The sequence below is a fragment of the Octopus bimaculoides genome, chromosome 10 (assembly GCF_046866305.1).
Source record: "Octopus bimaculoides isolate indiv1 chromosome 10, ASM4686630v1, whole genome shotgun sequence".
NCBI lineage: Eukaryota > Metazoa > Mollusca > Cephalopoda > Octopoda > Octopodidae > Octopus > Octopus bimaculoides.
Genome location: NC_142937.1, coordinates 79,510,832 through 79,537,642, shown reverse-complemented (window position 1 = coordinate 79,537,642; position 26,811 = coordinate 79,510,832). Strand labels below are relative to the sequence as shown.

The 26,811-nt window shown below is 35.5% G+C and overlaps 1 protein-coding gene and 1 long non-coding RNA gene across 28 annotated transcripts in view; one reads left to right on the top strand and one right to left on the bottom strand.

Moving 5' to 3' along the window:
* The window catches only part of LOC106869538 (tyrosine-protein phosphatase non-receptor type 4), a 379,747-nt gene that overhangs the window by 287,935 nt on the left and 65,001 nt on the right, over window positions 1-26,811 (top strand). The gene's annotated exons all lie outside the window — the stretch shown is intronic.
* On the bottom strand, window positions 3,131-7,775 carry LOC149133783 (uncharacterized). The gene is made up of 2 exons (XR_016243466.1): window positions 6,357-7,775; window positions 3,131-5,566 (listed from the first exon to the last, which is right to left on the bottom strand). It is a non-coding gene; the product is annotated as an uncharacterized LOC149133783 (long non-coding RNA).

Below are 26,811 nucleotides of genomic sequence, written 5' to 3'. Positions count from 1 at the left end.
CAATTACTTTATCTCATAAATTAAAGAATCTGATGTCATTTGGAATTAAAGTTGACAAATTTGGGTAATTTTAGCCAATTAACAGCTTGTTACCATGACAACCGCATGTTATGTTGATTCTTCACACCACGAGATTTACTTCAACCGTGTGTTTTATTTTAATAAAAATTTATATTTATCAATTAGAATTTTATTATAGATATTTTCCGTCAATTGTCTTCATATTTTACATATTCTTCATATATATATAGCAAAAGTTTGTGATGTTTATACTGTTTCTTGGCATTATGAAGGTGAAAGGAATATGTGAACTTAGTCCACAACCACACTCCTACACTTCAAGCACAGTACTGACAAAGCACCGGTGACTCATCAACTCAGTATTGCCAAGCTTCAGGGACTCATTGACTCAGCTGGATTTATGATTTCACTAGGTTAATTCTATTCATAAACATTTAAATAAGGAGTATTTCTTAAACTCTTAGCTTCACATTTCAACAGCTTAACTGAAATTTAGTCCACATAACAGGAACTGAGAGAGATTTCGTGGAACAGAGAAACTGTGGGTGATGCAGATAATTTGATATTATTTTTGAATTCTACATGCAAAAACATTTAAGATACAGGCATTCTCTTTTTTTGGACAAATTCTTTGTTGACCAGTGTTATTCTTATCATAGTTTACAAATCCAAGCATGAAAGCGTTACTCAACTTTGAAGTTTTAAAGATAGACGCCCCCTTTTCACACACACACACACACACACACACACACACTTATATATTAATGATGTACACAAATACATGACAGGTATACATAATACTGAAATATGCATAAAGTAAACACATGCAGACATATATATTAATATAACAAATTTTTTTTAAATAATAAAAACGTAAATCAATGAAAGGACAAAAGAAACAGTAAGATGATACATGTTCATTTTATTGGGTATTTGTGTTTATATAGAAACCTACAATGAACAGGTCATTTCACAGATGTCAAACTATAAATTTCACAAGGTACAACCTTAAAGTTGACACCACTCCACTAAACGCAGGAAATTTCTGTCTTGCGATTAGCTAAAAATACATTTTTAAATTTTATTTTTAAACCTCTGTAACTTTTTCCTCCATTTTCTTTCTCCACATCATCATACCTTCATAGTAATAATACTGGAAAACTACATTATGATAGCTGATTTTCAGATTTTTAAATTTCCGTTTAAAAAATGCATATTTTGCAAATCTGTTTGACTAGATCCTAATTTAATATAATAAGTAATAAATATTAAATATAAATCACATACAAATGTTTCAATTCTTAGCCATAGTAAAATTATAAAAATGCATTGTTTGTGTGTGTGTGTGTGTGTGTGTGTGTGTGACAGGCTTCTTTCAGTTTCCATCTATGAAATCCATTCAGAAGGCTTTGGTTGGCCTGAGACTTGCGTTCAGTCCCACTGCATGACACCTTGGGCAAGTATCTTTACTGTAACTCAGGGCTGATGAAAGACTTGTTAGTGGATTTGGTAGATGAAAACTAAAAGAAGCCTGTCATGTATGTGTGTGTTTGTGTAATGGATATATATATATATATATATATATATATATATATATATATATATATATATATATATATAAAACAGAAGTATATGTGTGTGTGTGTTTTTATGTATATCTGAATATGTGTTTTGTGTGGCAGATACCAGTCCTCCACCAATTTTCCTTGGTCATGATTTCTTTGGAGAAAAAGGAGTGGTTATTTTTATTATTTTTAGTAGTTATTGCTGCTGCTGCTGGGTTTTCTACATAAGAAATTTTTCCTGTCACAGTAGTAGTAGTAGTAGTAGTAATTGTTGTTTTTCTTAACAGTGGTATTTTTGCTCCAAGTTTATGTTGGCTGTTTGTATGGTATGAACACCTACACAAAGTAGTAGTAGTAGTAGTAGAAGTAGTAAGCATTTTCTTATCACTGCTGCTATTATTAATGCTGATCTTCTGGTTGCTTGTTATTGTGTGATAGTAATATGTGTGGTCAAAGTGTGTCTAGCTGTTGGTGAGTGTGTCTAGCTGTTTGTTTAGAAATACCTTACTTAACGAGCTACCTGTTGCATTCCTGAAAACATCTTGACCAGGCAGAGTCATATTTAATCTTCTTCTCTCCTTCTCAACACACACACACACACACACATATATGCATACACTGTTCGGTTTCCGGAAAATTTAGTAAAGGACATACAGAAACAAACAAAAGCAGTATTGTTTAGATCAACAATTACATATTGCTTCAGCTGGTCGCACTGCTTAGTTTATTGTGGGGAGGGGTTATGAAAATTTTGTAACCTGATGAGTCTCTTTGAACATTTTGAATGATTTGTTTTGTAGAGACAATGGCTTGGTTTATTTAACAATACCTACTCTGGCAGTCACACAAATCCACAAAACCTTCAGATGACTGAATCACACATTACATACAGAAGATATGTTTACAAGCAATTTCTCTAACACAAAAGCTGTGTAATGCTATCACATACTTGACATTATCCATACGAGTGCAGCAATCTATATCCTCCTATAAAAATACTTTACAAAGTCATATGAAAAGCTAGAAATCTACACATGAACCAGTGAGTTGAAGAAGGGCCACACAATCATTCGACCTGCCACAAATGGGAATGAATCGCCTGCAAATGACACTCTTATAAAAGAAAGGACACATTGGACAGTGTGATCAACAGAGACTGGATGGTCATTGCTTGGATACCTTTAATGATGATGATGATCTGTTAGGTTTACTCAAGGTGGACTTGGTGCTAAGCAACACCAACACACACACACACACACACACACACTATATATATATATATTCTTGTTTCTTCTGAAAAGCTTGGAGGAGGAAGATCTCCTTGCGGAATACCTTACTTCCCCCCCCCCCACCTCAGTTTACAGCTGATTTACAAAAGGCTGTACTCTTTTTCTTCTCTTTTTTCAAACATCACCACCACCACTACTAACTTTGCTACCAGCTCCACTTGTAGCTTACTCTGGGTAAATTTGGCAAATATGGTTTACAGTCAGTAGTCTAGGCAACAGAATGGAATATTGCCATGAAGATGATGATGGTGATGATGACGACGATGATGATGATAATAATCTATTCCTGTTTCTGAATCTTTTCAACAAATTCTCATACTACTATACAGCATGATGATGATGATGATGATGATGATGAACCTGGCTTGACTCCCACTTACCCTCTTCTCCCTCTTCCACTGCCTACCCATCAAAACTTTTAGGCTTCTGTTGTAACAGCATCAGCATCAGTGGTAGAAGACAGCAACACACACACTCAACAACTTTCTTCATAAATTCGCCCCCTCTCTCCCACCGATGTTGTGACAGGAACTACTATTCACTACAAGCACACCACATCTCTGCTACCAATTTTATTTTCTCAACTACTGATAACAGCAGCCATCAGGAATTTGGTTGCACACTTTTCCAGCCCCTTCTCTCTCACCAGAATGGATTATCTGTCAGCATTGTCACCAATATGACGCCTTGCATGGATATAACGGCTAAACCCAATGTTTCCACATGTCACCCCACCCAGTCACCTGCAGACCCCTGCACAGCTAAATTACTTATCAAACGCTGCAGAATTGGCACCACCCTGGCATTTGGAGTAGTACAGGTGAAAGCCAAGGCAAGTTTAACAGCCGTTTGCCCTTTCTCTTTTTGGTTGCTAATCTTTGTGTGTGTGTATTGGGGGGGGGGGGTATACAATCTAAATGTCTTGTATCCTTTCGTAAAGTCTTCAGTTATTATTGTTATGGAGTGTTTTGTTGTTGTGAATAAGTCAGCTTCTCTCTTGGTTATTGGTTAGGTTTATAAATACTGCTATGAAGAATAAGTGGAATGGTTTAACGGGAATTTAACATTAGTTTAAGGCATATCATCCTATGAATTTATTCCAGTCTACATTGCTTTTCCCCCTGAACACTACATGCACACACACACACAACTATTAGAGTAACCAGAAAATGTTAAACTATTAAGATATTTCCTATTATAAATTATTAAAGTCTTGTAATTTTAGTTTTATTGTAATGTTTTGGTTTCTAACTTCGCATTTAAATTAATTGGAATACATGTTCAACTATATTGAGTGTGTGTTTGCAGACATTGTATTTTACCAAATTTTTATCTATCTTACCTCATCTTAAAGGGAAAAAGAACTGCTAACTTTCTTTCTAATTATAGTAGAATACACACACACATAAATTCATACACACACACTCATCAATAAACATGCATGAACACACTCTTCTGTTGCAGCATTATACTTGGAAATCTTAATTAATCTATACATAATTGATTTTTAAGATTTGTCTTTAATTATTTTTTATGTCAGTTACTGTTGGTTTATTACAAGAAAATTTACTAATATTGTTTGAATTGTAAAAGAAATCAATAATTCCCAGTGTGTGTGTGTCTTGAGAAATTTGTGTCTGGATGTGTACAGGACTTGAAAGTCCTTTTGAAGTTCCCTCTGTTAAATACTGTGTGCCAGAAGAATAATCAGCTGAAATACTTGGCCACTTGCTTCAAGTCCTCCCAAGCATATCACTACTTTTGCTGAGTCCTTCTGGGCCTTTTTTTTTTTTTTTCTGTATTCTACCACAAGGCTTTTCACCCATCTAGCATTCTGCCATTTCACTGCCCTTGCAAGAGACAAAAGGCAAAGTTGACCTGGGCAGGGATGGTTTGGGCCATGAGTAACACCAGGCTTTTTATTTAGCATCTTTTGTTGTTGCTGCCACACATATAAGTCCATGCAGGAGAATAACAAGAAGAACTTCTGCTTCCCCCACCACACACACATTGGCAGAACATTTAAGAAATCAGGTGCACTTTTTAAATCATTTCACGAAACACATCTTTTGAAAACACAAGCCCACACATATCTACCTACCTCTCTATCTATTTGTTTACCTACCTATCTACCTACCTGCCTATCTAATCTATACATGCATATATAGACTTAATTCCTTGTCTCTCTCTTCTTTTTCTTTCTCCAACTCTCACTCTCTCTCTCTCTTTCTCTCTCTCTCTCTTTCTTCCTTCATCATTTAAAACTTCTTTTTGGCCAGCTTCTCAGCTTCTCATACTGTTTGGTGGTGGGTGTTTATTTCAAAACAACAATATAACTTGTAGTGTGGTATTGAGTGGAACTAGTGTAGAATTTGTACCAGAGTCTATAACTCCGTGTGTGCGCACATGCAAGCGAGCAGCGTGTATCCAGCTGTCAGTCAGCTGATTGGTTGGTTGATAGGTTTGCTAGTAGTGAGAGAGAGAGAATTGTTGGTATGGTAGAGATTTTGGGCTACCTTCTCAGATATCACTTACCCTGACTGGGATACAAAAATAATTCTTCAGTTACTTTCACAAAGACTAAGCTGCCTCCTCTTTTCAGTATATCTGTATGACCCCCCCCCATTCACTCTCTCTCTCTCTCTTTCCTTCCTCCCATCACCCCCCTCAATCATTATTTCCTCCAACATACTCATCTTATTGCACTCTCTTGATTCAACCAACCCTATAAGCATCATCAACATCAATTAAACAAGCCAACACGGCTTCACTCGCCTCTTACAGCACTATAAACATACACACACATGCAAACTCACCACCTTAGCACACACTGTTCACACATCCAACATCAATGAAGGAGCTTCTCTCTGCTAACTCAAACTGTGGAAAATAGCTACTGAATTTCCCTTAAACTATATTCCAACATTTAAACGAGAAGGAAAAATATTGAATGACTGTAATTCTGGATATCCTGCCTGGAAAAAAAACCAAAAAAAAAACACTGGGTAGTTGTAGTGAAATGGTGATAGATTGCTGGATCAGGGCTGGCCAAAAACTTAGGCTCGGCACCACCATCAGTAGCAACAATACTTTCGCTTCATGATTATCATTTTTTTAATTACAAAATCACTTCAGGCAGTTTCAGTTTTTTGTTTTATGAATGCATTAAAAAGACAATCTCACTTTTTTCATACCCACTTCATAAGTCTTTTTTTCTTAAGCTAATAATATATGTATACATGTGTGTATACACACACACACACACATACACACATTAAGGTTTGCTTTTCTGTTCAGTTGTAATGAAGACATTTTTGCATTAATTTGATGGGCTACTTTGTATTTTGATAGAGTGCAAATTTATTATTCTTATCCAAGAATGTTGTTGACAGTGACTTTGAAAATTCAGCCAGCTAAGCTGTCATCAGACTAGTCCAATGGTGGCTTAGCTGGCTGAAACTTTGAAGTCACTGTCAACAACATTCTTGTATAAGAATAATAAATAAATATGAAACAAATAAATAGCAAATATATACACATGTATGGAGGAAAGGTGAGAGCTATTAGAAAGCTTGTGTTTGATAGAGGCCAGTCTGCTTCTGGGTATGAGGTAAACAAAAACAAACAACAGACACACAGACACAATCAAAATAAAATGGACTTAATCCAATTATAAAATATATAAGGACTTGGAAAAAAAAATGTATTTGGAGATGTGTAAATGGAAAAAAGATTAATTAAAATCAATTCAAAGTTGAAAAAGGACACTATTAATATAATGAAATAATCCTTTTTCTTCTAGAGCACCAGGTCTGAAACTTAGTGGGAAGGGATAAGTCGATTTACACTGACCCTGGTACTCAACTGGTACTTATTTTATTGAACCCGAAAGGATGAAAGGCAAAGCTGACCCTAACAGAATTTGAACTCAGAACATAAAGACAGACGAAATGCCAGTAAGGTATTTTGCCCAGTAACAATTCTGTCAGCTCACTGCCTTAATCTATAGAAATAAAAAAATCAGTTCTGTGGGACTAACATGTATCAGTCCATTTTACTCACCCGGGTACACCCTTCTTCTCCTCCATTATGAGACTGACAATGTCAGTCTGCTTTAGACACTCCATATACCTTTCTCCTCCTTCGGCGTTAATGTTCCAATAATAGAAATAAGTAAATTAAAAATATGAGGCTGATTTTGTGTGTGTGTGTGTTTGCATGCGTGTAACTGTATGAGACTGTGTGTTTAAGTGCATTTGTGTATGTACATGTAACTATGGGACTGTGTGTGCTTGTATGTGTACGTACTTGTATGAGACTGTTTTTGTGTGTCTCCACATAACCAGAAATAACCGAAGTATTATTTAACAAATTGTGAGTGTGTATATATGATATAATGAAGGAAATTGTTGTATACTGTGCTCAGGTGCTCTGCAACTAAAAAAAAAACAAAAGCCATCAGGTGTACTGGTGGCAGATTTCAGGAAGCATGGAAGTTTTGAAGGATGTAGTGTCTTGACAGGTAACAACTGATGTGTGTAGTTTATTTCATGCTTCAGGAATTCTGAACGTGAGAAAATGTTTCCGAAAATCATGAGTGCTGTGTTGTCTTTTGATTTTATAAACATGCCCCCGAGTGTTTGTCATGGAATTCAAAAGGTTGTTGTTGGAAAGATGGTGGATAATCTTGTTAATGTAATAAAATAGTAGTATTATAATAAATATGTTTATGAGCTACATTCTGGTCAGTTATGGCCACATTAAAAAAGGGAAAGATAAAAAATAAAAGCTAAAAGCAGAAAACTATATAAAGTTCAAATGCAACAGTTAGAAGAAAATTATGCAAGTCCCAAAATACATCCAACATATTCAGAGTAATAACAAAAAAAAAAAAAAAAAAGACGTAAGGCATATGCAATAATGAGAAAAGATTTTATACATTGATGGTTTGGTGGCAAAGATCTTGAAATCAGAAACTTTCAAAACTGTTTCCAACAGTTCACTAGTTTCAATTTTTCAGTTTAAGGCCAAATTGTCTTAAAACAGGATCAAAATATTTGTTGCTCAAGCATAGAATGGTTATTGAACCACTTGGTTGAATGCAACAAATAGCTTACTGAATCAACCCCTAACCCACTATGTGACTGCAGTTAGTATTAAAGGTTAAAAACACTCTAATAATAATTATCTCTATAAATGAGAATGTTTGTATGTGTGTGTGCTTCCCTAAAACTCGAGAACTACACAACCAATTTCATTCAAATTTTACACATGCCTTACTTAGGGTCCCGGTTGTGTTTTAGTCAAAAAATTTTTTAACTTCTTGCATAGTCCGAGCCCACAGCAACATAATATCTCCTTCATTATTTAAGTATTATGTGTCAAAAGTGAAACAAAAATACTCATGTGAAATACTTTCACTTTAAAAATGAAACTTTTCCACCATTTCAGTATCAAAACTGAAACAATCACATTTTGATACTGTAATGACAGATACTTTCACTTTAATGGTTTCATTTTCATACTGATTCTACTACACTGAAACTATACTTTCACATATATACAGGCATACATACGTATATATATACATACATACATATATATAGATGTATACATATGTGTAGATATATATATATATATATAGATGTACATGTAATATATACACATATATACATGCATACAGATATCTATACATATATACACCCATACACACACACATACAGATGCACACAAACACACACATTAGTCATTTGTTTTCTTATTATCCAAAACTACGTCAAAAGTACTGAATGGATCTTTATGAAATTTGGAAATTATATTCTATGCATAACGGCCATAACCCCCATGAAAATTCATATATTTTTGATGTTGATGAAATTTTAACCATACATATTACACACGAATAAAATAATATTTCTAAAATTTCTTCTTCTTCGTAGAAGTTACAAAGACCCCTTCATGGGGACTTCACTCCCACAATTTAGTCATTTTTCCTAAGCAAAGACAAATACAGTTGTACCATTGGAAGCTATAGGGTCACCCGAACATAACAGATGAGCATTGTTTGTAATTCAACGGTACAACAGTGTAAGACTATCCTTTCAGATATACTTAGATTGTGATTTCTGCAATGTGGTTCATAAATTGTCAAGTAAATGAGACGCATCTTTGCCTCCACTGATTCACTTGCAAAGTGTTGAGTAAAATTATTTCATTGCAGACCTCCTTTGAGTCTTTTTATTATCACTGGGTCACACATAGTCCCCAGTTGGTAACATTGATTTCAAGGCCTTCCCAGATGAGTGACTGGTTGTTCTAAAACATTTATTGATTGTAAATTTTTCTGCACAGTTACCTATTGACACTTTCATTTCCCTTTACTCCAAACGTCACACATTGTTATTTCAATTGGGTCATACCCTTCCAATTGCTATAGATCATCCGTAATGCATCTTACAGCTGTGCCTGTCACCTGTATGGTGAGGAATCCTGCATTGGGGAGTAGTAACGACTAGGCTAGGGTAGCTGACTGATTATTGTGATCATTCGTCTTTTGCTTTCCTGTAGCTTTGCTCTCTTTTACAAACCCAGTGAACATACATATATTTCCTATTTCAAAGAAATTCAAACAATAGATATTACACACAAGTTAAAAAGATTCCCAACAATTCAACTTCTCTGGTTGACATTAACACACTCACCCCCAATAGGGGCCTTAACTCCCACATTTTTCAGCTCCATGAGCTCCATTTTTCAGGAGCAAAATCCTTTTAGGGTCCATGTAGTGTCTTAGGCCAAAAAATTTTTTAGCTTCTTGCATAGTTCCAGCCCACAGCAATATCATATCTCCTCCACTATTTCAGTATTACGTGTCAGAAGTGAAACAATAACACCACTCTACTGTAATGTCAGATACTTTCACTTTAACACCGAAACTATTCCACTATTTCAGTATTACCTGTCAAAAGTGAAACAATAACATGTCGCTACTGTAATTTCAAATACTTTCAATTTCGTACTGAAACTATTAAAGTGAGACTATACTCTCACATATACACAGGCATACTATAAGACCCAAGTTAAAAACATTCCTAACAATTCAACTTCTCTGGTTGACATTAACACACCCACCCCCAATAGGGGCCTTCGTTCCCACATTCTAGCTCCATTTTTCAGGAGCAAAATCCGTTTTACACATTCCAGAAGACTGAAATTTTGGAATATGCGCATAAAGATCAATAGTATGGGATACATGTCTCATGATTAGAATATTTTTAGGGTGTGTAAAGAGGGAAAGAACCCTCATGTGCAATTTTCATGAAATTCGAATCATATGTATTCCAGTTCCTTAAAGATCTACTTCTCGTACAGCTTTTCATCGCTTCTTGTACTTCCTAGGCAGTTATCAGTCTTTCGCAGCACTCTGCCTCGTTCACTGAGAGTCATGGCAGGCCATCCAGATACACACTGAAGTCTGCCCCGTTGTCTGTTCCACTGATTGTCCCAAACAGTCGAGCAAAGGTGCTGCTGAAAGGCCACACACACATCTGCTTCGATTCAAACACCTTGCACCTGTTCTGGTCCACCAAAGATCGAATGGTCACCTTGTTGCCACGCTTGGCCTCCACCATGTGAACCCATCGAATAGCCTTAGTCCCCTCCCCACTTACTGAACATGCCTTAGCTTCTGACAATGCAGCCCTCGTGTTTGGCGTTGAAATGTTGGTCGAGGGCCAACCTCGCCGCCAACACGTCAGTCACGATGCCTCTGCTAAGAGCCTCGTCTAGATTTCTAACTAAATCTCCCTCTATGTTCTTTCTTTCTACAGCTAAAGCCTTAAGGCCAGCAATATTAAAATGGGGTTATTAGTGGACATTGAACTCTATATTTTATCAATCCTAGAGGGACGAAAAGTCAAGCTGATGTTGCTGGGATTTGAACTCAGAATATAAATTACTGGAAGAAATGCCACTCAGCACTTTGCCTGGCTTGCTAATGATTCTGCCAGTCCACACTGCCTTACTACTACTAATACTATTATCAATAGTAATAATTATAATAACCCTTTCTATTATAAGTACAATGCCTGGAATTTGTGGGTAGGGGGATTGTTGATTGCATTGACCCCAGTGTCTAACTGGTACTTATTTTATCCCCCCCCCCCCCCCCCCCCGGATGAAAAGCAAAGTTGACCTCAGCAGAATTTGAACTCAGAACATAAAGACAAGCAAAATACCGCTAAGCATTTTACCGGGACAATAACAATTCTGCCAGGTTTAATAATAATGATAACAACAATAATAATAATAATCTTTTCTACTATAGACACAAGGCCTGAAATTTGGGGGAGGGGAATAGTCGATTACATCGACCCCAGTACTCAACTGCTACTTACTTCATCGACCCCGAAAGGATAAAGGGCAAAGTTGACCTCGGCAGAATTTGAACTCAGAATGTAGCGACAGGCAAAATACCACTAAGCATTTCATTTAACATGCTGATGATTCTGCCAGCTTGCCACCTTAATGATGATGAGGATGATGATGATGATGGTTTCAAATTTTAACACAAAGCTATCAGTTTCAGGTGAGGGAGTATGTGGATTATTATATTAACTCCAGTATTCAACTGGTACTTATTTTATCAAAACCCCCAAAAGGATGAAAGGCAAAGTCATCTACAGCAGATTTGAACTTCGGACTTACAATTTGAAGAGAAGAAATGACGCTAAGTGTTTTTTCTGGCAAAGCTACAATTCTGCCAGCTCACCACCTTAATAATAATAATTATAATAATAATGATGATAATAATAATAATAATAATGATGATGATGATGATGATGATTTCTGTTAAGAGAAACAAGGCAACAACTTCTCTGAATCTACAATCTACTGCCCTTGCTAGCCACAATAATAACAACACTGATCTTATTGCCTCTGATATTTATTTTGCCCCCCCCCCCCTTGCTTGTCGGTTTTTTATTTTTTTTATAGAGTACAGACGACTGAACCCTATTACTTACTTATTTACTTAGTTTCGTCTCTCATGCTGTAATAGCAGGGGTGGAGAAAGTCAGATGGAGTCACTGTCCCAGATGCTTCTACTTTCTTGCCGGAATACTAGAGGAAAGGGGCGGGGCGGATTTGGGTGTTGTGGGTTCTGGGAGATTAAAACCAAACACATACACACACACACACACACTTTCATTTCTTCTTCCTACTGTTTGCATTTACACACATTCACACAAGTATCTGACTCAGAACTGTGAAAATGCTCGTAAACACATACACACATAACCATAAAGATAGCCTTACCCCCGTTGCTGTAATATTTCCAAAGAGCTAATAACTTGCAAGTTATTACAAGTAGTTGTAGTAGTAGTAGTAGACACTGTAGGTCAGCAGCTCTTTTACTAATAAAGGTGTTTTTCAACTCAATAGATTACTGTGTTCTCTTCAGCTTCCACTCACATTGCCAGAAACAGAGTTCCTTTCCTATCCTTTAAGAATCCCTTCTTTCACAGTGTGAATGCTGTTATTCTAAGCCTTAGAAATTCAAACAAAATTTGTCTGCTAACAAAAATAAAAAATAGGATCTTTACTGTAAGGAGATTGGGGTGCAGACAATTTTGAAATCAGATTTTTAAGGTTCCTATCTTTAAAACATGCTGCTGAGGCCTAAGGCAAATTTCATAAAAGTCAATCTCTTTTCAATGGTTAAAAAGTAATATTGAGATAAATTTTGATGTTCATGTACACATTAACAAATCCTTTGTTTGATGTTTTGAATTTATCTTCCACAATGTCAAATTAGAAAATTTGGATCCTTTGCACTCCCTGAATAATACAAGTAGTTCTTTCTTTGTAAGATACTATTAAATTGATTGAGAGATGCTCCAGTTTATATTGTAGACAGTCAGATTTAAGATGTGATGGCATTTGTAATTGAAGAATGAATGTTTTTACATACATGTTTATATCAGTTTTCGTTTATGTAACTTTGTATATACACACAGCTGTGGAATGAGAGTCAGAAGCAGTTGTTGGAGTTGGAGTCAGTAATAATCTAGCAACTCTCTAAATGTAAACTGTAATATAATGTATTAAAATTTCCAATTTCACAGGTATTAATTTAGAAATAATCAAACCAGGTGTAAAATGCTTCTGAAAAGAAAGACTTCATAGAAGCTATTCTGTTTATAAGTATATATATTAGTAAATTTTACATCCAGATTTTTGATTTAATCACTCTTAAGGGTTCTTTAATTACATTTTGTAGGGATAAATTTTTCAGTATTTTACAATATGCTTTTTTCATTTCATTTCATTTCATGTAACCAGCATCATTCCTATCCTTTAGCATTCAGATAACTCTGTTGAATATGATGCTTATTCATTCACATTCTTCATCATCATCATCATTATCATCATCATCATTTAATGTTCGCTTTCCATGCGGGCATGGGTTGGACGGTTTAACTGAGAACTGGTGAACCAGATGTCTACACCAGGCTCCAATCTGATCTGGCAAAGTTTCTACAGCTGGATGCCCTTCCTAACACCAACCACTCTGAGAGTGTAGTGGGTGCTTTTACGTACCACTGGCACGAGGGCCAGTCAGGTGGTACTTGCATCAACCACACTCAAATGGTGCTTTTTATGTGCCACCTGTACAGGAGCCAGTCTGGTGGCACTGGCACTGACCATGCTTGGATGGTGCTTTTTTTTACATGCCACTGGCACAGAAGCCAGTCAGCAGCCCTGGCAACAATTACGCTCACATGGTGCTTTTAATGTTCCACTGGCACAGGTGCCAATCAGGTGGTACTGTCATCGGCCATGACAGCGATTTCACTTGCCTCAACAGGTCTTCACAAGCATAGTTTATTGTCCAATGATTGAAGGGTACTCTTAAATGGGCTGGTTATACAGCACTGGCATAGGCCACGGTTATGGTCTCACTTGGCTTGCCAGGACTTCTCATGCGCAGCATATCTCCAAAGGTCTCAGCCATTTGTCATTGCCTCGGTGACGCCCAATGTTTGAAGGTCGTGCTTCATTACCTCATCCCAGGTTTTCCTGGGTCTACCTCTTCCACAGGTTCCCTCAACCGCTAGGGTGTAGCACTTTTTCACACAGCTATCCTCAACTGCAAATTAATATTTATATGTTACTCACATAAGTGTACTTATAATACATAAGCACATTGTTTTAGCTCCACCACAATTCTGAATTTAATATTAATAAGAATTATGACTCAGATATAAAATCTTAGAAATACAAAGAAATCCATGAAAATCTCATTTACTGGATTCATGAAATATTTTGCCTCAGTTTATTTATTAATATTATTCAATTTATTTAATTACCTTTTCAGTGATAAAACTTGTTTTCTCAGTGTTCCTTTATTGAACTATTCTAATCACTGGTTTCTCCCTTTTTTCTCTTTATTAAATTTTATATCTGTGAGTCATAATCAAGTTAAAGATAAATTGTTCTGATCAGTTATAAAATTTATAGCAAGAGACATTGTTGCAAAAGTCTTAGGAATTGGCTGTTTGCAAGTGGAAATTAGCTGCATCCATCACAACAACATTCAGTAATAGCTTATTAATTTGTGTGAACAATTAAAACACCCAAATGAGTTGTGAAAAGAATTAGTATTTAAATAATATCAATGTATTCTAGAAATTGCCTTTACTGTTCAGAAGAATGATTTGTTATATGATATTGAGGATGATGATGGTGGTGGTGGTGGTGGTGGTGGTGGTGGTGGTGGCAGCAGCTTTAGCGATAGCAGCAGCTCACAAACAGCTACTTTAAATTTTCAATAGTTCTTGTTCTGTAAATGTCTAGTAGTTTCTAAATGCAAGCCTTCATCAGATGCTGGGCTTATTAGAAATAACCAGTTATTTGGACAAGAGTTTAACTTTGTGTAGCTTCACAAAACAACATTTTTTTCATTGGATGAATACAAGTTATTTTGTTTGTGCCAATGTTGTTCTTGTTCATGATGCTGTTGTCATCGTCTTGAATTATTTACTAATTTTCCAAGTTAACAATAAGAAACATTTTTCTTTTCCTTACACAACACACACACACTCATTATTTCCACAAGTATCTTTTGCTGTTAAAACTCTTTTCTAACAAAAAGGCTTTTGTGTTTGTGCAGCTATTTATTCTATTTACACAGGCCAAGTGCTATCAATAAAAGAATTAGTAATAATAAGAAAAAAATGTTCTCACAGGAAAGAACCAGTTTAAAGCTTTCAGTCTTTATATGCCTCAGTTTAAGAATGATCCTGAAAAATTATGATTTCAGGCATAAATGTCTGGCACTTTTCTGTTTCAGTGTTGCTTGGGTTTCACTTAGATAGAAGCAGGTTAAGTATTGATATAGTCTTCAGTTTAAGCTGCTGGATTACGCTTCCTTCTCAGAGAAACAGACTTTCCATCAAACAAAAAAATAAATAAACGAAAGCAACTTGTTCTAATCAGCTCAGTTTAGTCAAATTTTTTCTTTTATTTCTTTTACTTGTTTCAGTCTTTTGACTATGGCCATGCTGGAGCACCGCCTTTAGTCGAGCAAATCGACCCCAGGACTTATTCTTTAGAAGCCTAGTACTTATTCTATCGGTCTCTATTGCTGAACCGCTAAGTTACGAGGACATAAACACACCAGTATCGGTTGTCAAGCGATGTTGGGGTGACAAACACACACAAACACATACATATATATATATATATACATATATACGACGGGCTTCTTTCAGTTTCCGTCTACCAAATCCACTCACAAGGCTTTGGTCGGCCCGAGGCTATAGTAGAAGACACTTGCCCAAGATGCCACGCAGTGGGACTGAACCCGGGACCATGTGGTTGGTAAGCAAGCTACTTACCATACAGCCACTCCTACATGAACAAAGATATACTAACTGTGATCCTTCCAATTTTTTTCTTATTGTTATCAGTTTTGTCTTGTCCTATTTTTTTTAAAGGCAGTAAATAGGGATTCAGAGGATATTTAACAAGGTAAAAAAAAAGCCATATAGAGATCCCCTCATTCTTATTTGTTTCAGAGGAAATTACTTGATTACTAAAAGACATTCCAACTGCTTAGCTTCATTACCTCCGCCAAGGAAGGAGGTTATGTTTACATTGGTGTTGGTTTGTCCGTCTGTCCTTCTGTGTGCAAAATAACTCAAAAAGTTGTGAACAGTATTTGATGAAACTTGCAGGAAAAGTGGTAATGACACAAGGAACAGGAACAGATGATGAAATTTTGGTAGTGATCCAGGAATTTAAGGATTTTTCATTTGTTATATTTACTTTATATGAAGTATTACATTACGTTCTTTGATTATCTCCCTTGAAAACACGTTCATCGTTTCCACGTAACCTTTGCTGTTTCCAAAGTTTATTTTCGCTTCTCTATTAGCAATTTTACTCGTGTATCTATCTTATAAAATAGTATCAGTGGTTAGAATGGCAACAGGAGTGGTGTGATGCTGAGGTGATGGTGGTAATAGTGGTGTTGATGATAGTGTTAGTTGTGTGATGGTGGTATTGCAGTGGTTATACTGGTTGTGGTGGTGAAAGAGACTGTCAAGGTAACCGTCATGATAACGTTGATGGCGGTGTATGTGGTTGAAGTGGAAGCAATGACAATGCTGCTGATGATGTTGGTGGTTGTGGTGGTGGTGATAGTGGTAGGGTAGTTGTGGTGGTGGTCGTCGTCATCATCATAGTGCTGCTCCTGCTTGTTTGGCCAGAGGTCTGCACTCTCCGAGTGCTTTTCTAGTTTCTTATTGTTGTGAGTTCAATATAATCTAGTGTCAGTTTTCACCTTTTATTCCTACCGACCCAATAACTACCACATGTTGTAGTACAATTAGACACAGTGATATAATTAATTGTCCATTTTTGTAAGCAACAATTAATAGTAGATTTAGATGGAAGAAACAATAGGCCATTCATAATTGCAAAATGAATGTTATTTTGTATGGTGAAAAAGACATTCTGGGAATGGTAAATGAATCAACAGTCTATACACTAGCTTGTAACGTGGGGGATTCACTTAGGTTTTCACAATATCACATTGTTCTTTTAAACACTGTCAGCTCATCTCTAAAATAAGCATCACAGCAATTTTCCATTTTACTCCAATGTTGGAGAATCAAAATATGAAACCATCTTCTCTTTCTTGTGTGTGTGTGTGTGAGAGAGAGAGAGAGAGAGAGAGAGAGAGAAAAAGCAAGAAAACTTAGAATGTTCAGATTTACCAGAACCCACCAGCAGCAAAGAAAGAAACAAGTAAACAAAGTTTAAATGGATGTGGAAGTGTTTAACAAAGAAACAAAACCTCTTTTTTAAAAAAACAATAAAAGGAAATGGTTCCTATCTTATTGTTCATTCAATCTCTAATGATACCCAGATGTTGACAGCATTTACTTCTCTGGCTTTCTCTTCCTCCATTCAAGACCCACTACAATTCACCACCAACCCGTACCTCTTCATACTAAACTCTTGATAGCTTACGTGTGTGTGTGTGTGTGTGTGTGTGTATATATAATCTTTTCTTCTCTTTCTCTCCCTCTCAACTCTTAGCTGTTCCCAAAATATGTTCTTACCCTCTTCTTAACAAATTAACTCCCAATTTGAGCCCTGCTGTGTTTCAACTGAGGCATTTCTTTGAATTCTTGCTGTTTTTTCTTCTCTGTACGGTTGTAAGTTGTTTCCAAATCAAGAACGTACAACTTTGCATTTCCTTTCATCCTAATAAATAAATGGTTTCACGACTGGAAAAGAAAACACAAGCAATCATTATTAATTATCAATGTTATTGTTAAAGTAATGAAATATCATAGTAAATGTCTCTCTATATTTAGTTAACACCTATTTTGTAAGTTCAAATCTCACAGGAGCTATTGCCTTTCATCTCACTAGGCTTGACTTTTCTTTTCATCTTCCTGGTTCCAATTAAAAACTACCCAGCTGTATAGTGGTATCTATTCCATCAGCTGTACTTTTCCTCAATGAATTTATGGTTTTAACCCTTTAACATTTAAATTGGCCATATCAAACCGAAGCATTCTACTTATTATAAGTTCAAACTGACCGGATCCAGCCTCTCATGCTCACCCTACAATGTCATTCTAAAATTAAACTATCACATTATCAAAATCTCAAAGTTATAGGATTATGCATGATCAGTTGAAAACAATGTGAATAAAATAAGCATTGAATTTGACAGAGTAATCTCAATGCTAAGGGGTTAAACCCTTATTTTGGGTATTCATATTTCTCTCATTTACCTATCGATGTTTGTGCCACGTAACTGCACCCATGCTGGTGGTACATAAAAGGCATCTTTCAAGCCTTTCACAGAGGCAATATGGCTAATGCTGGTGTCGTGTGACGAGCACCCATGCTGGTGGCAAGTAAAAAGCACCTTTCAAGTGTTGGGCCTCATGGAGGCAATGACAAATGACTGAGATGCTTGGCAACATGCTGTGCTTGAGTTGAAGACCCATCAAGCCAAATGAAATCACAGTCATGGCAGATATTGAGGAGTTGTAACTGGCACCCATGCCAGTGGTATGTAAAATCACCCATTACACTCCATTACACTCTTGGAGTGGTTGGCATTAGGAAGAGCATCCAACCATTTTAAATCATGCCAAATCAGACTGGAGTCTGGTGCAGCCTAGCAGCTTACCAGCCCTGGTCAAACCGTCTAACCCATGGACAATGGACATTAAATGATGATGATGATATATAATTAAATGTTTACATTGATATCTGTTTATTTATTATCTGTGTTACACACATTTCTATAATTACTTATGGGCATTGTTTTTGTGCTGCACTGTAATGTAGCATGTTTTTCCTCTATTAAAATATAAAGGCATTGTTATTGAAAGTCAAGCTAAGATTGGCTTTAAATTGACAGTTTAGTACTGAATCACATTTGTCAGTGAGGCTTATCAGAAACACAGGAATATTCCAACAATCTATTTCCTCTTATTAATCCAGGGCTTAATTCTTAATTAAGTGAATTTTTTTTTTAAATATTTTAATTGTTAGATTGTATTTGCTATAATAAATTCACCACTTGTCTAGTTTGGTCAACATCCTGCTAGAGTTAGCTTTACCTTGTGAAAATAAATATTAATAAATTAAAAGGAATACAGTCACCAATATCTGCCACAGATAACCCTACTTAGGGTCAATGTAGAATTATTAGTATTGGGACAGAAATATATGAGTGAATTGTGTCTTACATAAAGGAATTATATAATACACATACACATACACACATACAGGCAACATTCTTTCAGAAATAGTTAATTGGCTAATTTTAGAAACCTAATCAATTTTCTTTTGCTCTTTTCTTCCCACCAAACATGCATACACAACTGTCCACAACTGTGACCTTTATATTTTCTTACTGATTATCATCAGCTTGTTTAAGTAAGAAGCATTTCCAAATATCAATCCTTTGAAGTTTTAGCAAATGCTTGTCTCACTTCACAGGAATTAATGCAATTTGAATTCATATCAAACAATATTTGTTTGATAACATTAAATCCTACAATGGTCTGTCCTGTTGTCAATTCACTTCAAATATGATCATTGCTCACAGATGAGATGGTTGTATGCAATCTGAAGCAGCTGCAAATCACATTCAGATTAAAAAGAAACATGCCGGGTGTAATAATTACAAAAGATTTCAAAAATATCCAACAATGATTTTTGTAATGGCAAGAAACCTTTTTAGCAAGTAATAATCTAAAGAAAATCTGATTAAGGTTTAAATTATCATACCTGGGTTTGATATATTAACTGATAAAAACCATCTATCAGTGCTGGCATTTATCCCTTTTTAGTTACCCATTTTAACATCACCAGTCCCTTGGGTGAATCATGGTTGCAACCCCTCTTCTTGACTAGGTTATAACAAATTTAAACCCTCAAGATAATTCTGAGGTGAAACAGGTCACTGGTTAATCAAGGTATTCAGTATAATGCCAGTAATTAAATCTCAACCCATTTGTGTTTTAGTCAGCTGGTGTCTCATTCCAATGATGCTTTTCAGAAATCTCTAAGCACATAAATTGTTGGTAACAGAAAAAGGATTTCCTGGGATACCTAAGCCAAACGTATGAGACAACTATTTTAATCCATTGCCGAGTCTACAACAAAATATTGTTATTCTGCTTTTCTGTCAATCCAATGTTCCTTAAAACAGTAATTCCTGTCAACAGAAGCATTATGTCTCAGTCAGGCGATTCTGTATGATTTTGATTTTTGTAAGAAAGAAATCACTTAGAAAATTCAGCATGAGGAAGAAATAGTTAAGTGTACAGACTGTTAGTGCTGCCTTATTTCATTGGCAATAGGACACCCAGCTGTGGAATATCTACTTGGCTCTATATGTATTGATTTAAATCTCTAAATATCACCAAGCCTTGATAGAATAGAGGTGGGGGGTAGGCTTTTAATAATAACCACATTTGTATTTCTTGTGCATCTTTTCACACATTACACAACACCTTAGCCATTATATGCAATAACCGCTGAATCATTGTCAGATGCTACATCATTCACTATGTCATTGCACAATTCCCTGTTACTCTGAATGCATTTCATGTTATTCCCCCCCCCCCCCACACACACACACACAATACACATAACATTCATTCACACGTTATACTCTTTTAAATGCACATATTAGTCATAGATGACTACTTACAGCCAAGTTCAGTTGAGGACAAGAAAAAGAATGAGAACTAAAGCAAGTGGAACTCAAATCATTTTTTCCCCTCTCTATTCAAATCTATTCTTTAGCAAGGCTGACTCATTTATTTAGAACTCTTCATTTGTGACTCATCGCTTGCAAGTTTCTGTGTAAAGCATTTCAGATAATCTGCAATCCACAACATTAGGTTTTTCCATATTTGAATCAGTTTCATTTCTAGAAATATTTATTTCTAACTTCCAAAGGCTTTATTTCAAATTTCATTGCTACCTTCTCATTTCTGTTTTACTTTGTTTTTTGTTTTTTTGTGGTGGTGAGAATGTGGGGGGGACTATGCTTTTTTTTTTTTAATGTGTGTTGGCGTTGTTATTGTTGTACCCTTCTTCCCTGTACAAAAATAAAATACTGAACAAATAGAAAAAAATCTTTTCTTCATAAGAATTTTTAATTGAATTATAATTTATGCTACATATGTGGAGGTGCCCAAAAGAAACCGGAATTTTGCAGTATTATTTTATTGACTTAGTTTTACATTTTTATCACCTTCAAAGTATTCTCCATTTGAAGCAATGCGCCAGTCCAGGTGTGTTTTCCACCTTCTGAAGTGGTGTCTTTTAACACCTCTGTCATTCTTTCTTCACCTCTTCCACATCTGCAAATTCCGTAGCCCCAGCTTTTGTCACCAGTGATGACCTTTCAAAAAAGGTCCAGATCAACTTCCAACTGTTTTTTTCAGTTCATGACACACATTCAGTTGTGATTCCTTTTTATCTTCCATGAACAAGCAAGACACAAATTTTGCTGCAACTCTTTTCATTTGCAATTCCTCACTCAAAATTTCTTGGCAGGAGCTCCAGGACACACACCAGTCATATCAACAAGTTTGTCAATTGTTTGGTGATGGTCCTCCAAGATCAATTCATGAATTTTCATCATGTTTTCTTTTGTTCAGAAGGTCGTCCTCAACAAGGCTGGTCTTCAAGTGACCATTCCTAAAGCATGGAAACCACTCGTAAACTTGTGTTTTGCTCATGGCTGCATCCTTGTAAGTTGTTTGAAGCATGGCAACTGTTTCAGCTGCTGTTTTCCCCAGCAGGAAACAGAATTTCACAGAAGCAAACTGTTTCTTTGTTTCAATCATCACAAAAATTGATGAACAGGGGAGAAGCACTGCAAGGCAAAGGCAAACCACACAACCTCACACAATGGCACTGATCGACAGATTGATGCCTGAGGGTTGCATCAAGTGGCTTCTAGTGGCAGAAGTCTGAACTACAACAGGCTTGTCCAACAAAGAATATTTCTAGTTACCTTTGGGTATCTTCTCATATGTTATAATCACACAACCCATACACCCATGCAAGTGTAAATGTGTGTGTGTGTGTGTGTGTGTGTGTGTGTGTGTGTGTGTGTGTGTGTGTGTGTGTGTGTGTGTGTGTGTGCTTACATTTCAAGCATATAGGCATGGCTGATCTATATTAATCTTTCTGATTTATCTCCTGCAAGTGCAATAGTCATTTGTCTCACTTTTGGCAATCAAAGGCTTCTGAAAAATTATTAATCTTCTCTTTTAGATGCTACATTTGATTCCTCTTATGCCCAACTTTTCTCTCAATATATTTGCACTTTCTTGTACATGCGCACTGATGTTGCATATCCAATGGAGCATACTGCAGTCATTTCTCTCCAGTTTACACATGTCTTCTGCATTCAGAGCCTATGTCTCACTACCATGGATACAAGTATCATGCAATCAACTTTTCATCTGAGAGAGAGAGAGAGAGTCCTTTTGTTGCTAACAGAAGTAACAGCTCTCTGATCTTCCTCCACCCTATTCTTATTCTAGAAACAATACTTTCAGAGCATCCTCCATCATTGCTAATTTGGTCACCTAAGTAACAGAGACTATCTAACTATCTACAATGCTCTCCTGGAAATTTGAGAGAATCCAAGTCCCATGTGCTCTTAGTGCTTATTGTTCCTGCACATACAAAGACGTGAGTCAGTATTAAATATTTGTAAATTCCATCCTGGTATTATTGTTATGTTATATATATATATACCAGAGTAATGACATAAATGCAAAACAAGGTGGAAAAAATAGTATCCGAATACCAGAGGTAGATTAATATGCTTTATTAAAAGGCAGCAAAAATATCACAAAAACTGTTACTCAGAGTTTCATGTTCCCATTCATTGGACAGTTTTGTTTAGAATGGAACAAAAATAAAGTTATATGCATAAATATACAATTAGTTTGATAGACACACATTTGAAAATGGTTTTGTTTCATTGGTCCTTTCAACTGATGGTCTTTACAATAACCGGTTGCTTGCAATGAACAAATTGCAATTTAAAATCATATTATTATAAAAATTGAAGAAAACCTTAAATCAAAAAAAGCTTATAAAGAAGGACAGTCAAAATACCCAGGGTAAATAATTATTTGTAAAATATTAATCAATTAATACATTGAAAGTTATACCCGTTTAAAAAGTTTTCATGTTGGATTACATATACATTTAGCAGTATATATGCACATAGCAAACCATCTATAATATACATAAAAACACACACACATAAAATTACATGTATATTTACCTAAGTATAAATATACATACAAATATACGCACATATGGATACGCAAACAAATATACAAAAATATGTACGCAAATACATGCTCACATATATAAAAGTATACACACATATATACATTTATATATGCATACATATATATGCATGTATACATATATATATATTTATTTATATATATATATATATATATATATATATATATACACACACACACACACACACACACACACACACACACGTGCATATGTATACATACACACACACATACATGCATATACATACTTATACATACCTACAATACATACATACACATAAATATATAGAGACATATCTACATCATAACGTATACATGCAAGCAATTTTTTTAAAATACTGTTCGGTGTGTATAATATTGTAAAATAAGGAAATTGTACGTTAATTTGATGTAACATAATTAAATACATGAGTAAAAATGAAAATAATAAAAATAAACCTCAGCAAAGCTTAAGCTTACAATCAAATTTAAATGTATAAAACAGTTGAAGGCTTTCTTAAAAACGAAGTCGCAATATACATTAGTGTTGCGATGCAAAATAACTATACCGTGTAAAGTCAAATTCCAATGCGACAGTCAAGATGTATATTTCAAAAGTCAAAACATCTTACCCATACGGTATTTTGTCGGTTGACATTTGAAATTTTGTGGCATGCCTGCAGGAATTTAAGAGCTCGTGTCTCTGGTTCAAAGCGTTTTTATCCTGGAACCGGATGAAGAACTTTTCGGAGAGGCAAAGATTACATTTCATAGGTCTTTTATAAGCTCCATGTCTGTATGCTGATGCTTTTTCTAGAATTTTCCAGATTACATTGAAAGGACAGGTGTCATTCTCTTTCAATTCCCAGACATGCTTTGCAAGACTAGTCGCTGTCCTGTTCTCGGAGTATCGGAAAGAATTTCTGTGGTAATAGAATTGAGTCTTGAATGAATTCTCTGAAGCCCTTGTATATGTTTTATATTCATGTGAGCCATCTACTTGCAGTTTGGCTCTATAAAATTTGTGTTCTCAGACAAAACTAATAATAACGATAAAAGACTGTTAAATGATACAATTACCTCTAATTAAAAGAAAACCAATAATAGTAAATACTACGAAATTAATGAAGAAGCTAAATTACTTGCGAATAGAAGAGTGCTTAGCTAAGAGAGAAGGTTTTATAACACTGAAAGACCATAAACCCAATTTCCATTATATTCCCACATGTAGACTATTAAATCCAGCTAGATCTGAATTCGGGCTAGCAGCTAATAAAATACTTAGGAACATTAATAATAGAATAAGAGAAATTACTGGACTCCGACTCCGGGGTAACAGCTTTACTGTAATTGTTTGGTTTAATAAGATTAAGAACGAGAATAATGCTAGATTTACTCAATTTGATATTATAGATTTCTATCCTTCAATATCCAGAACTCTACAAGATAAAGCAATTGAATTTGCTAAATTGTATGTCATTATTGATCCCATAGATTTAGAACTCATTAGATACGCGAGGAAAACATTATTATTCACTAAAGAGGCAGCTTGGATAAAAAGGTCGAATAGTGATGAACTATTTGATGTTTCTGTGGGATCATACGATGGTGCAGACATATGCGATCCAGTGGGTTTATATGTATTAGACACACTACATTATAATTACCCATCTCATGATGTGGGATTATATCAGGATGACGGTTTGATTATCTCCCATGGGTGTGGTAGTCGAGCATGAGATAAATTTAGAAAGCAGTGAATTTCTATTTTTAGTCATTTGGGACTAGGGATTACTGTTACTACGAATCTTTCTTTAGTTGATTATTTAGATGTGTCATTTGACCTAACTTCCTCTTACAAGCCATTTCACAAAATTAATGAAAAACTTACATGCATAAGCAGTCTGCCACCCCACCCCCACCCCCTGAATGTAATTAGGAACTTAATGGAGAATATTAGCAAAAGAGTGTCAACTCTCTCATCCTCTGAGGAAATTTTTGATAAGGCCACATCGATGATGATGATATATATGCATGTATGTATATATCTATATATATAAAAATGAGAATGTGTGTCTGTCTGTCTGTGTGAATCCCTAAAACTCGAGAACTACGCAACCAATTTCATTCAAATTTTACAGATGCCTTACTTAGGGTTCCAGTTGTGTTTTAGTCAAAAAAAATTTTAACTTCTTGCAGAGTTCGAGCCCACAGCAGCATAATATCTCCTCCACTATTTAAGTATTACGTGTCAAAAGTGAAACAAAAACACTCATGTCAAATACTTTCACTTTAAAAATGTAACTATTCTACTAACTGAAACAATCACATTTTGATACTGTAATGACAGATACTTTCAGAGAGAGAGAGAGAGATGTATATGTATACATATACATGTATATGTACACGTTATTCCACTAACTGAAACAATCACATTTCGATACTGTAATTACAGATACTTTCAGAGAGAGAGAAAGAGATGTATATGTATACATATACATGTATATGTACACGTATATGCATATATATATATAGATATAGATCTATATGCATACATGTATATGTATACATATGTGTAGATGTATATATATATATATAGATGTACATGTAATATGTACACATATATACATATATATACATGTATACAGATATCTATACATATATACACCCATCACACACAAACACATGCACACAAACACACACATTAGTCATTTGTTTTCTTATCCAAAACTACGTCAAAAGTACTGAACGGATCTTTATGAAATTTGGAAATTATATTCTATGTATAACGGCCATAACTCCCATGAAAATTCATATATTTTTGATGTTGATGAAATTTTAACCCGAACATAACAGATGGGCATTATTTGTAATTCAACGGTACAACAGTGTAAGACTACCCTTTCAGATATACTTACATTGTGATTTCTGCATTGTGGTGCATAAATTGTCAAGTAAATGAGACGCATCTTTGCCTCCACTGATTCACTTGCAAAGTGTTGAGTAAAATTATTTCGTTGCAGTCCTCCTTTGAGTCTTTTTATTATCACTGCGACACACATAGTCCCCAGTTGGTAACATTGATTTCAAGGCCCTCCTAGATGAGAGACTGGCATTCCACTTAATGTCTATGTTCCATGATGGCATGGATTGGAGAGTTATTAATGTAGAAATATGGTATCGTAGCTACTAACAGTTGAGGGTTGCGTAGTCTAGATGGCGTTTTTAGATTTCATTATTCTCTTTAACCCGGGCAAAGCCGGGTATTTCTGCTAGTATATATATATCATCATCATCATCATCATCGTTTAACGTCCGCTTTCCATGCTAGCATGGGTTGGACGACTTGACTGAGGACTGGTGAAACCGGATGGCAACACCAGGCTCCAATCTAAATTTGGCAGAGTTTCTACAGCTACATATGCTTATGTGTGCTTATGTTTACACACACATGCACATCCTGCACAGAAAATAAGCTCTCAGCCACACCTTACAATATGTTCAGATTAACAATAAAAATTTGAGCTTTCAATATAAAATAATTCGATATAAATATGCAGGTGTACA